Genomic DNA, 13,559 nt, shown 5'->3' with positions numbered 1-13,559 from the left:
TTCAGGGGCTGTGCCAGTGTGTCACTGCTCTGGGGGCTGTGTCACAGCCTGCCACGCCCTGTCACTGCCCTGGGGGCTCAGGGGCTGCCCCTGTGCCCTGCTGTGCCCAGGGCCCCCCAGCTGCAGGTGCCAGCCCCCCTGGCACAGCTCCTGAGCTGGGATCCCCCTCCTCAGGCTTTGTGTGGCTGCATCCCAACAAGCTGCCTTCAAATAATTTGATAATTGAAGGTTGTAATTCATGAATCTTAATGTTGACTTGATTTAATTGAGCATTAGTGTTAATTAAAGCAAGTCAGTGCCTTCAATCCCAGTTCAAGAGCTTGGCAAGAGGGAGGAAGGGATTCCTGCCTGTGCTCAGATCAATCTCTCTTATGGAAAATGGTGAGAATGGGATGAATAAATTGTGTTTTATTGTGCTCACCCTCACTTTTCTGTCTGTGCCAGGAAGCAAGGATGCTATCAAACAGATCAGGAGTGTGCTGGGCCTTCCTGCTCTGAAAAATATTGCAATGAAATAGGAAACATGCTCTCCATCCTTCCTGCTGCCGCTGGAGAAAAGAGGAAATTATTCCTCTTCCAAAAACCACTCTGTTTTTAAAGTATTGAGGATAAATTCTGTAACCTCTGGACTGATCCAGCTCTCAGTGAATCCATATTTCCATTTCTACTGATGTGAAAGAAAGAAAAGCAGCCAGAGGGTTGTCATCCAAGCAGAAATTCCCTTGGAAATTACAGATTTGCCTAAGAACTGCAGGATTTTCTTCCAAAATCCAAAACTCTGACTTTCCTTAATAATTTTTAGGTTTTGCAGCAGAATTCCCTCAGCAAGGGGCCCATGCTTAGGGAAAGGAGCTGCATTTCTACCTGAGGAAAATTACTTTCCCCTGAGGGATGGAGGGTCCAGGGGCAGCCCAGCTGCTCTGGGCACCTGTGCCAGGGTCTCAGCCCCCTCCCAGCCAGGCATAATTCCCAATTCCCAATTCCCAATTCCCACTCTCCCATTCCTGCCCTCATCCCCTGTCCCAGCCCCTGTGCAGCTTCCCTGGAGTCCTGGCACTGCTACCCTGTGTCACAGACATCTTTTGTGAAAAATCCTTTCCTTGGGATTTTTCCTCCTGAGAAGCTGGGAGGCCTCAGGAACAAAATGTAAACAATGGTTATCTGCTGCTGTGGGATGCAACAGGTGCAGCTGGGATTGTTCTCATGTGATTGTTTCTAATTAATGGCCAATCACAGTCAGCTGGCTCAGACAGAGAGCCGAGCCACAAGCCTTTGTTATCATTCTTTCTTTTTCTATTCTTATCAAGCCTTCTGATGAAATCCTTTCTTCTATTCTTTTAGTATAGTTTTAATGTAATATATATCATGAAATAATAAATCAGCCTTCTGTAACCTGGAGTCAGATCCTCGTCTCTTCCCTCATCCTAAGACTCCTGTGAACACGGTCGCAGCCCTGGCTGATGGAACCCCTTCACCAGTCCCAGGAGAGGGATCCAGCCCTGCCCTCATCCCCTGTGCCAGCCCCTGTCCCAGCTCTCCTGGCTGATGGAACTCTTCACCAGGCCCTGCCATCCCCATCTGTCCCCACCAAAGGCAGAGAACTGAACTGTTCTACAGGAGAGCACGGAATTGCCACAGAGAAATGAATTTAAAGGTGAGCTACCCATAAACATCACCCGGGGCTGCTGCCAGAGGGATGCACTCCCAGAGCTGCTGCCAGACCTGCAGTTCATTAAACCCCACCTTGATTTATATTTTTGCTTATTAACTAAACCTATTGATTTAAACTCGCCACAAATGCACCTTCTGTAAATAAGTCTGTTCCTAATTAAATAATTCCTGTATTATATCAGGGTGTAATGAATAAATGACTTGTAACTCCTTCTGTTTCAGCCCTTAATCAATATCTGAGCTGAGTTGGTTTATATCTCATGTAAATTTTTCACCTAAGTGCTCAGCTCTCAGCAAGGCTCTGTCCTGCCCTGCCATTGTCTGGGCTGATGTCGGAACCCAGGACATTGCTCTGGCTGCCCTGGGTGACTCCAGACCCTGGCAGGGGCTCAGAGACCTTGGCACGCAGTCACAGACACCTGTGCCTTTGATTTTAGCCCTTGGAAACAATTCCCAACTGTGTGAGGAGTTACAGGCCACAAGGATTTGAGTAGAATGACAGTGAATTTATCACAGGGTGAAAATGGAGAATTTTGGGGATTTAGAATGGGGGTTCAGGGGGCAAGATGGAGGAATCTGGGCATGTCCTGTCCTTCTCCTTCTTCTTCTTGTCCTCCATCTTCTGCTGTGATGGTGGCACTTTTGGACTGGTTTAAAGTAGAGACAGGCTGTCTAACATAGGTGATAGGTATTGGGAAATTATTGTAAATAAAGCACACGTGAGTTTTAGTATAAAAAGCCAACACCACCCCAAGGGCAGGGACTGTGCCACAACCCAACCTGCTGGACAGATCTCAGCAGGTCAGAGAAGGAATGGAATAGATAACAGAGAATAAACAACGTTGAGAACCAGAGCCAAGGAATCCTGTCTTCTTCTTTGGTCTTGGGGCTGGGAAAAAGAGACTTTCCAACACCTTGGGGTCATCTCGACACCAGAGACCCCATCAGCCTGAAAAATGGCACTTTATGTTCTGTTGTGTGACTCTAGAGCCTGGCATGTGCCAGAAGCACTGGGTGCCAAAGGGCTCCTGGCCCAGGGCTGGGCAGATGGGGAATCTCCTCACCAAGGAGCCCCAGTGAGCCCAGCCAGGGCTGGGGGGTGGGAAATAAAGCCTAGCATTAACTCTGAGCTGGGCAGGCTGGAGCTCCTGTGTCCTGCTCAGGACATTCTGCAGCTCCTGCTTCTCACAGCATCCCTGGGGCTGCTCAGACCCCTCCTCACCCTGAGCCCCCAGGGGTCTCCCCTACCTGGCCACACCAGGGGGGCTCCAGACATGGAGCCACAGGAACCACAGAATGACCTGGAGCTGGGAAACCCTTCTGAGCCCTTCTCCAGCCCTGCAAGGCCACCCTGACCATGTCCCCACGTGCCACATCCCCCAGGGATGGGCACTCCCGCCTGGGCAGCCCATTCCAATGCTCTGCAACCCCTTCCATGAGGGATTTTCCCAATATCCAACCTGAACTTTTCCCCTTGTGCTGTCCCTGTTTCCTGAGCCCCTTTCCAGATGTTTCACCAGAAGAAGACAAAACAAGCAGACGCAATTCATCACAGAATAAAAGACAATTTGCTTTAATGATTTGCCCAGAGCTCTGTGGATTTTGGGTGTAAAACCCCCAGTATTTGGTGCAGAGGAGATGCAACCCCAGCAGAGCCCAGGGAATCACCTCCTCCTGCAGAACCTGGCCCTCCCTGGGCTCAGGGGGAGCTGGGATCACCTCTGGAGTGAATTCTACATTTAGAGGATCCCTGCCTTAGTCCCTCCCCTGGACAATGGTCCCTGGTGACCCCTGGATGTGCAGCCAGCCCTTGGGGCTCCAGGAGGAGCCAGAGCAGCCAAGGGTTCCCCCAGGGCCACCTGGAGCCATTTCAATGGATTTGGGAACCATGGCCACTGCGGCTAAGGTGGGGATGATCTCATTTTAATTCCCTGGTTTTAAACCTCCCGAGCAGCGCTGCTAAACCAGGCTGTACCTCATTAGACAAGGCTTCAAACTGGGAGTCATTCTTTTTAAAGCCTGTTTGCTGTTTTACTGTCACAGGAATGCAGAATGAAAAGGGGAAAAAGGAACCTTTTCCACTGGTGTTGCCTGCAAATGAACTAAAAGGGTTCTGGATCAAAAAATGAGAGCTGCTTATAAAAAACCCCAAATGAGCTTATTTTTTTAATCTGTTTGTGCCATCATTCCCTTTGCCATCACCATCTCCAGGTGTAAAAAGGCAATGAGAATAATGTCAGTAATGCAGAGCAGGCAGTAATCACCCAAGGCAGGTGGAACGGCTTAATTACATCAAAAACTTCAATTTGGTATTGAGCACAGTCTTCTGCAAATTAGATTCAATTTGGTGAACAGTTCCAGCCAAAACCCTTCAGATTTTTTGATCTGCATTTCTGTTATGCCTTTACTACATCTCAACATGTCATGTCATTTTGGAAACAGCAATAGACATCTTCAAAGATAAAAAAATCAAGATTACCTTAACAAAAAGCATTTTAGAAGCAAACACCACCTTTCTTTGAGTGGTTCTGCAGCCATTTTTCCATGGCAAAACTGAAATATCGAGTATAGGATAAATCACAGACAAATGTGAGAGCCAAAGCTGAAACATTTATTTATTCAGGCTGTGAGAAATTTGCTACCCACAGCAGGAAGGTCAAGGTGATCTGCCCCTGGTGTTGGGCAGGACTGAGTGTGGCACTGGCTCTGGCCTGCTCTGGATGGTCACCCTTCTCTTCCCTCTGGTCCAAGGGTTTCCCAAAGCCACCAGTGATGCCTTCAGCTTTGGCTTTCATGTCTTCCAGGTCCTGTGCTGCACCAGTTACTGAGAACTCTGGGCACTGAGAATTCCAGACTTTCTGTGCTGCCAGGCTCTGACCCCCAAGAGAACACTGCATTGACCTGAGGCTGTGGAGAAGCTTCCAAAATGGAATGATGGCACTAGCATTGTGGGTGTGGAGTTCAAATGGAAGAGTGTGATATCACAGGGTGGGAAACTCAGAGTTTAAGGGTTTAGAATGCAGTAATAGATACAGAGCAAGATGGAGGTTTTAGGGCTGGTCCTTCTTCTTATTCTTTCTTCTTCTTTTTCTTCTTCTTCTTCTTCTCCTTCTCCTCCTCCTCCTCCTCTTGCTTCTCCTTCTCCTTCTCCTTCTTCCTCTTCTTCTCCTCCTCCTCCTTCATGGGTTTGGGTGGAGCACACATACAGAATCCATTGGATATACAGCACACATAGAGAATCCATTGGGATATCTGTGAAAAGACAATATTGTAATATGGATCAGTAACACCAGGGATGAAAGGTTTTTTCTGGTATTTTCTGGGGTCCCCCATGGCATGAGGGAATGAAACTGACTCCATGTTCTTAGAAGGGTAATTTATTATTCTATTCTATTCTATTCTATTCTATTCTAGTCTAGTCTAGTCTATTCTAGTCTATTCTGTTCTATTCTATTCTGTTCTATTCTATTCTATTCTATTCTATTCTATTCTATTCTAATTATATAATGCTATACTAAACTATACTAAAGAATAGAGAAAGGACACAAACAGAGCATTACAAAGAATGATAACGAATCTCGTGATTCTCTCCAGAGCCCCAACACAGCTGATGGTGATTGATCATTAAGTCAAAACAATCCACATGAAACCAATGAAACAATGACAAGTTGGATAAACAATCTCCAACCACATTCCAAAGCAGCAAACACAGGAGAAGCAAATGAGATAATTATTGCTTTCATTTTTCTCTGATGCCTCTCAGCTTACCAGGAGAAGAGCCCTGGGCAAAGAGGATTTTTCAGAAATGTGATGGTGGCTGTGCTGTGACTCAGTTTGGGTTCTGGGCTGTGAGAGCTCCCCCAGTTTGTGGCCAGGCTCTGGGCAGCCTCGGGCAGTGCCCAGGGAGGGCAGGGGGGTGGCACTGGTACAGCCTTAGCTCACCATGACTGAGCCTGCAGAAGGAGAAATTGATAAAATACAAATTTACCCACAGCAAGGAAGAGAGCAAGGCTGTTAGCAGGGAAACATTAAACAGACACATAAGGGAAATTTGCAGTTAGAGGATCCCTGCCTTGGCGAGCAGCATACGTGCCTTAATAATTTGTTATAAACTCCTGCCAATTAATTATTGACATTAATTGCTTTGTACCAATAAAATACAATGAGCTATTGCTTTGTCTAATGAATATAACGAGCTGGTTTGATGTACTAATGAGTTAAAATCACACTTTGTTAAGGGTGTAAATCTTAAGAACAACTTGTAATAAATAAGAAGCCGTTGTTGTCACTGCACAAGTAGATGACAACACAACAAAATCAAGAATAAATAAGTTTTGTGGAAAAAGCCTGGAAAAAAGGAAAAATGTGGAAGCTAGAAACCCCCTTCAGCCTGAATATCTAACCCAGAGGAACTCAAGAGCTGACTCTTTCACAGTGTGAGTGGATTGATCTGTGTTTATCTTTTCTTTTAAAAAAGGGGTTTTAATGTATCAGGCAGGAAATTCTGAGCTCTGCTTGGTGGAATTTCAAACAAGAAACTCTGCACACTAGAAAGCAATCGCACAAGGCATCAACTCGGTAAGGGAAATGTAATTACATGTACAGACACTCCCGTGCTTGAACTCCCAAAATTATGAATAGCTGCTTCTGTAAAAATTATCCTCTCAGGAACTGAGGAAAAGGGACAAAATGTACATCTTGTCTTCCACAGTGACCCTGCTGAGAGACTGAGGCTGTTGTGGCAATGGTCTGAACTCCTCATACCCAAATCAACCCAAATTTTCCCCTGGCACCCTCCAGAACAGAATTATTACCATGGAGACTTCGCATAAAAATAGCAATACTGATCCTAATTAATAGGCATTAAGTCTTTCCATCACAAGGCATTCACAATCTGACACATTCACAGCTAAACCCCATTGAAATGATTGGGAATTGTTATTTTTGAAGGTGAAGGCTCCGTTCAGAGGCAGTGGCTGAGTCCCAGAGCAGTGAGGGGCCTGGGCCAGGGACAGCAGTGAATCCCAGCAGAGAAGCTGCACACTGAATTTCTGAAATTCAGCTTTCTCTGCACACAGCCATACTCAGCCCATCACCTGAATCCTCAGGTGAATCCCAGCAAATCCCAGCAGAGCTGCTGGCTTTGGGCAGCTGCACACTGAATTTCTGAAATTCAGCTTTCTCTGCACACAGCCGTGCTCAGCCCAACACCTGAATACTCCCTCAGCAGCTCTGCACAGCCCTGGCTGGGAGGGGACAGGGGAACAGAGCCTGGGGGGCTCCTGTCACTTCCTGGGATTTATCAACTTCAATCTGCCAGAGAATCACGGAACCCTGGAATGGTTTGTGTTAAAGGGACCTTAAATCCCACCCAGTGCCACCCTTGCCATGGCAGGGACACCTCCCACTGTCCCAGGGTGCCCCAATGTCCAACCTGGCCTTGGACACTGCCAGGGATCCAGGGGCAGCCACAGCTGCTCTGGCAATTCCAGCCCAGCCAGGAATTCCCAATTCCCAATCTCCCATCCATCCCAGTCAGGAATTCCCAATTCCCAATCTCCCATCCATCCCTGCCCTGTGCCATCAGGAAGTCAAAAGCCAGACTGAGACTGACCCCTCCAAGCACAGTTTAATCCTACAAGAAAGCAGATGCCCCCAAAAAAAATAAAAAAGGTTGAATTGTGCTTGGACTGAGCTCACGTTTTTTAATCGATTGCAGATGGAATCTGTTGGATGGGTGGTTTTGCCCAGAATCATCAGTTTGATTGGTGATTAGGGGCCCATTACATAATTTGGTATCCCTGCGTCCATGTCAGCACCTCCCAGCTGGGCTGGGGGCTGCATTGGGAGCTGCATTGGGGTCACTGGGGGCTGCATTGGGGGCTCCATTGGGGTCACTGGGGGCTGCACTGGGGGCACTGCGGGCACTGGGGGCTGCTGCATTGGGGTCACTGGGGGCTGCATTGGGGGCTCCATTGGGGTCACTGGGGGCTGCACTGGGGGCACTGCGGGCACTGGGGGTTGCTGCATTGGGGTCACTGGGGGCTGCATTGGGGGCTCCATTGGGGTCACTGGGGGCTGCATTTGGGGCACTGGGGGCTGCACTGGGGTCACTGGGGGCCGCAGATCTCCTGTGACTGGATGAACATCAGGCTCCATGGATTTAGAAAGCTGCTAAAGCAGAAGGAGATTTCTCCTGCTCTTTGACATCCCAGCAAAGCTGCTGAGTCACCTGGCACCCAGAATGAATCCCAGGTGCAGGACAGGGAAATCAGGTCACTGGTGGTGAGCATTTGGATGCAGTAACCAGAGGAACTTTCTGGATTCGTGGGTGTGTTTCTGCAGGGAACACAAATGCCTGGATGTTTTTACACTGAACATGGGCAGAAGTTTTCTCACACTCACCTGCAGCTTTGTGCTTTGCTAATTTTTGCTTAGGTAGGGACTTTTAAACATATTCAGGGCTCCTGAGCAAGAAGGCTCCGGAAGATGATGACATCACCATGGAATGGGGCTGATGGGATGGAGCTCGGGGGTACAAAGGTTAATAATTCCTTCTGCATAAAATGGAGCAGATAAACCCCCCTGGGGCATTATTGCTTCGTTTGCATTTCCCAGAGTAGCGCCAAGGGCTCTGACCTCGTGGAGGGCTGTTCTGCCTTTGGTCCCAGAGGACATCCAGGGGTGGAGCCAGGTGGGCTCTGGGGTCCCCTCCAGCCCAGGGCACTCTGTGTCCCCACAGACCCTGGGGATGGCCAGGATGGCAGCTGAGGGGGTCACAGGAACCAGGGAGAGCTCTGGGGGTGAGGATGCATGGCAGCTGAATCCAGCAGGTGAATGGCTTCATCCACACAACCAGCCCAGCTGGGATGGATCCATCACCTCCTGAAGGGCCCCCAATCCTCCAGAGACCCAGCCCAGCTGGGATGGATCCATGTCCTGCAGGGCTCCAGCCCTGTCCCCTCCCCACACAAGCCCACCATCAGCCGGGGGAGCTGCACCTCATTAGAGCAGACTCAGGCCAACCAGGAGCTCTGGCTAATTGTGTTCCTGCCTAACACATCCATTTTTTTTCTCACTTTTCTCTGTGAAACGCCTCCACAGAGCTCCATGCCTGTGACATTTCATGTGACACCAGACCAAGCACATTCTCTCAGTCAATACATTTTAGCTGCTCAGTTTTGTCTCCCATCTCGCCATGATTTTTTAGAAGTTTGTGCAATACAAACTTCTAGGAGTGGAATTAAGTGTTTTGCTGGCTCACACTGAGCCCTGGCCAATAAGAAGTAGGTCAATTTCAATTTGGTTGAATTTTCTTAATTCTCCTAATTGTGTTTGTTCAGGGCAGCAGAGGGTCTCATTTAGAACTGCCCTCACCATGTTCAGCAATGTAAAACTGGCTGAGCATCTGCAGTCCAGGGAGGAACAGAATCCTCCTGAAACCCTCAAACCCTCTCCTCAAACCCTTTCCTGCCATCTGCAGAGACAGAGCAACCCAAAAGTTGTGTATAAAAGAGCAATGAACATTTCCAGTGCAAATGGGAGTGGGGCTTTCCTGCCCAACTCAAAGTGGGACTGAGATAATCCATTTGCAGCTGGAGAAGAATTCCAACAGGAACGTGGCTGGGACATCACCCAACGTCACAGATGGGGGTGGCAGAATTCCCTCTCTTGTTTGTTCTTTTCCCAGAATGAATTGGTGCTGGGCACTCTCCAAGAGGGACTGAGGGTGATGGCCATAGGCTGTGTGTGAGCTCCTTCCTGGGAGCAATCCTTGGGAACTTCAAATGAAGACCTCAGAGTCCTGCAGAAAAGTGATTTCTATTTATTCCTTCAACTTCTGTGTCAGTAGGATGGAGACTGAGCTGGATACTCCGAGTGAAGGGAGGAAGTTTTAAAACCCCAGGCAAAATTTGTCCTTTTTTTTTTTGGTTTTTGTTGCAAAATGCTGGGATGTTTGCCTACATCAGGCTTAGAATTGTAACAGGTATGAACATCAATAAATCATAAACTCACAGGATGACTGGGGTTGAAAGGGACCTTAAATCCCCTCCATTCCCACCCCTGCCATGGCAGGGACACCTCCCACTGTCCCAGGGTGCCCCAGTGTCCAGCCTGGCCTTGGGCACTGCCAGGGATCCAGGGGCAGCCACAGCTGCTCTGCCAATTCCAGCCCAGCCAGGAATTCCCAATTCCCAATCCCCCATCCATCCCTGCCCTCTGGCACTGGCAGCCATTCCCTGGCTCCTGTCCCTCCATCCCTTGTCCCCAGTCCCTCTGCAGCTCTCCTGGAGCCCCTTCAGGCCCTGCCAGGGGCTCTGAGCTCTCCCTGGACCTCTCTCTTCCCCAGAAGGTTCCCAAACCCTGAAGGTCATTCGGAGGTTCCTGCAGTGCCTGGGCTGTGCTGGGGAATTGCAGCTCGGGTTGAAATCCAGCAGGGACATTTCTGACAGGGAAAATCAACTTGAGCTGCTGTTCTGGGGGAAGGGAAGGGAAGGGAAGGGAAGGGAAGGGAAGGGAAGGGAAGGGAAGGGAAGGGAAGGGAAGGGAAGGGAAGGGAGATCCTATCTGAGGCACTCATTGGCCTCAGGCATGCAGCAGCTCATTCCTGCCCTGGCCTGCCCTTGGCTCTGCTCCAGGGCCCCTCCAATGAATGAAGAACTCAATTCCTTTGTTTTTAATTAAATAATTGATTGAACTGTGAAGTTTCATAGGAATTGAAGATTTGCTAAAGTAGGTTGAAATCAGCAAAGAGATTAGTATTAAAAAAAAGAGAAATAATATAATTCCCAAACATTGGATTTGAGCATTATCAGAATGAAATGTTCCAGACTTTGATTTCTGAAAGTGCTTCATCTCAATATTCAATAAATCCCTTTTTATGTGGAAGTGACACTTTTCATATTAAAATTAACACACATTTACAAACAGAGAGAGCTTTAGTGGTTAAATAGAATCAATCTCAATGAATATTAAGAGAGATTGCAATTCCAGGATAATTTTTTTTTTCATCTGGTCCCTTTACAAAACTCTGTTTTAATTTAAGGTACATTTCTGCCCTCTTATTTTTATCTGCTCTGGATGCATCTGGAAAGCCATTTTTTCCTTTTTACAGAATTTTGGATGTATCTGGAAAGCCCATCACTCCTTGTTATGGAAATTGGGCCCCAGAAGCTTGGAGCAGGGGATTTCAGGGAGGGGCTCCAGGCAGAGCAGCAGAGACTCCTGCACAGCATGGGGAGATCTGGAAATCCTGGTTCTTCCCTGCTGCACCCCATGTCTGCTCCTAAAGCCACTGGCACAAGGGTCTCAGAAGTTTTCCTCTGTGTGCTTTAGCTTCCACTGCAATTTTCATTTGTCCTGCTCATCCCACATTTTCCTGGAGGCAGAACATCAGGTGAGAAAAAATGAGCCAGTTTTAAAAATCACCAAACTACTGCTGAGGTGTGAGCTCTGTCCTCACCAAGGGAAGGGGTAAGAAAGCAGGAAGAATCCATTCCACAGTACACTGCATGTCCTGGAATGACCTTGCAGGAATCACACAAAAGGTTACCTACCATGCGTGATTCCATCTTTTAAAGGATTCCTTCCCCGTTTCTTACAGAGGTCAGGATTTGAGAGAAGCCTGAGATTACGTTTCCTCCACATTGCCCTCCCTTTTCATTTATTCCTGGCTTCTGGGTGTTAAAAGGTGGGATTTGCTCCTTAAGCCTTGCCCAATTCCACTGGAAATTGTGATGAATCCCTTTGTTCTTGTGCATTCCCTCTGAGTTCTTTGGCCAGCAGTGGGATTTTTGATTCTGTTCTGCTCTGTTTTTGTGGGGCCCTTTCCTGTGCCAGCCTTTGTCTTGGCATGGGCGCCCACCATCCCCTTGCTCCCATCGCCATGGAAACTGGGATCTGCTGGGAAATTTCCTAATTCTGCCTCTTCCCCACCATGGGCAATGGGGGAAATTTCCCTTATTCTGCCCCTTACCCACCAAGGAAACTGGGCACTGACAGGAAATTTCCCTAATTCTGCCCCTTACCCTTACCCACCATGGAAACTGAGCACTGCCAGGACATTTCCCTAATTCTGCCTCTTACCTATCACCCTGATTTTTAAGATTTTCTCAGCCTTCTGATGTTTACATTCTTGTAACAAACTTTCTCACGCACTTTCTGTAAATAACTCACTGTTTTACATTCCTTTATGGAGGAGGAGAAATTTGATGGACTGTTGGTTTGTCCAGTGTCATTGGAGAGGTGGCACTGTCATCCTCCAATCCACTGTCATTTTTGGAGATCTATAAATGTTGGAGTCAGAAAATAAAAAGGCCTTTTTTTTACCTTGGAAAGAGCAGTGAGGCTGTGTCGTGTTGTTTCGCGTCCTATAGTGACATTTACCTGCCAGGGAAATCGGGCACTGCCTGAAAATTTCCCTGATTCTGCCTTTTACCCACCAGGAAAACTGGGCAGTGCTGGAAATTTCCCTAATTCTGCCTCTTACCCATCATGGAAACAGGGCACATTGGGAAAATTCCTAATTCTGCCTCTTACCCACCAGGACACAGGGCACTGCCAGGAAATTTCCTAATTCTGCTTCTTACCCACCAGGGAAACCAGGCACTGGGGAAATTTCCCTAATTCTGCCTCTTAACCCCAGGGAAACTGGGCACTGCCATGAAATTTCACCAGTTCTGCCCCTTACCCTCCCAGCACTCCCTGTGTCTCTTGGCTGCTCCTCAGCAAACTGGGGAGGGAACCAAGGGCTGCCTTGCTCAAAGAACAGTGAAAAAATGAAGATGAAAATAACAAAATATTAATGGGAAAAAACGAAGATGAAAAAATCAGCACAGCCTTTGTGTGCAATTTCCTCTGGGGGAAGTCAGCAGTCACCTCTGAGAGCAGCGCTGGCCCTGACAAGAGCTCCTTTCATCACCTGGCAAGTCGAACATTTGCATTTTGAAGTTTCTCCTTTGCTGTTCCTGCATTCAGATGGAGGTTCCTATTTCTTGGGTTTGTTTTTTTGTTGTTTGGAGGTTTTATTCCCACATTTGTCCTACAAGGAAAAAAAAAAATCAAATTAACAACCTCCATGCAGAGGTGGAGTTCACTTGTGTTGTCCTTGAGGAGGGAGGCTTTGATAGGCAAAGAATCCCAGACGTTTTTTTCCCTTCATCAGTGGGATACGTTCCAAACTCAGTGTTTTGGGTGCTGTTTTGAAAAAAAGGAAACCCACAGTGCCCCTAAAGGAGGCTCTCATGGTTAAATCCTCACTGTTTCTGGCTGTGGCACATCACAGACTCCATCTCTGTGGGAAAGGCAGCTTCACACTGACCCTCAGGGGCTGAGCTGGCTCTGGGGACCAGAACTGGTCTCGGGACTTTAGCTGCTCACAGTGACCCCCAGATGTGTCACAAAGTCTCTTTTCCCAGCCCAGTGGTTGAAGAAGGAGTCAGAGCTCCTCAGTTCTTGTTCTCAAGGTTGTTTATTGTTCCTTATCTATGAAATTCTTTCTCCTGTCCAGAGGCACTCTGCCTGCCCCCAGGGTGGTGTTATCTTTTTATACTAAATCTTACGTATACAATATTTACAATTACTTGCCAGTACCTGCCACCTATGTTAGACAGTGAGCTTCTACTCTAAACCAATCCCAAAGTGCCAGCGTCACCCAGACGATGGAGGCCAAGAAGAAGAAGAAGAAAGGACAGGGCACACCCAGTTCCCTCCATCTTGGGACGCCGAGCCCCCATTCTAAAAACCCCAAAATCTATTTCTCACCCTGTGGCAAACTGACCCTTGTTCTACTTAAACTCTCTTGACTTCTAATTCTTCATATAAAGGTTGGTAATTGTTTTTCCATGGGTCAAGATCAAAGGCACAGGGGCCTTGGGCTCTTTGCCAGG

The sequence above is a fragment of the Melozone crissalis genome, unplaced genomic scaffold (genome assembly GCF_028551555.1).
Source record: "Melozone crissalis strain CALT ecotype California unplaced genomic scaffold, PUWL_Pcris_2 ptg000056l_1, whole genome shotgun sequence".
NCBI classification, from domain to species: Eukaryota; Metazoa; Chordata; class Aves; order Passeriformes; family Passerellidae; genus Melozone; species Melozone crissalis.
The sequence above is the reverse complement of the archived record's forward strand: the minus strand, read 5'-3'. Positions refer to the sequence as shown.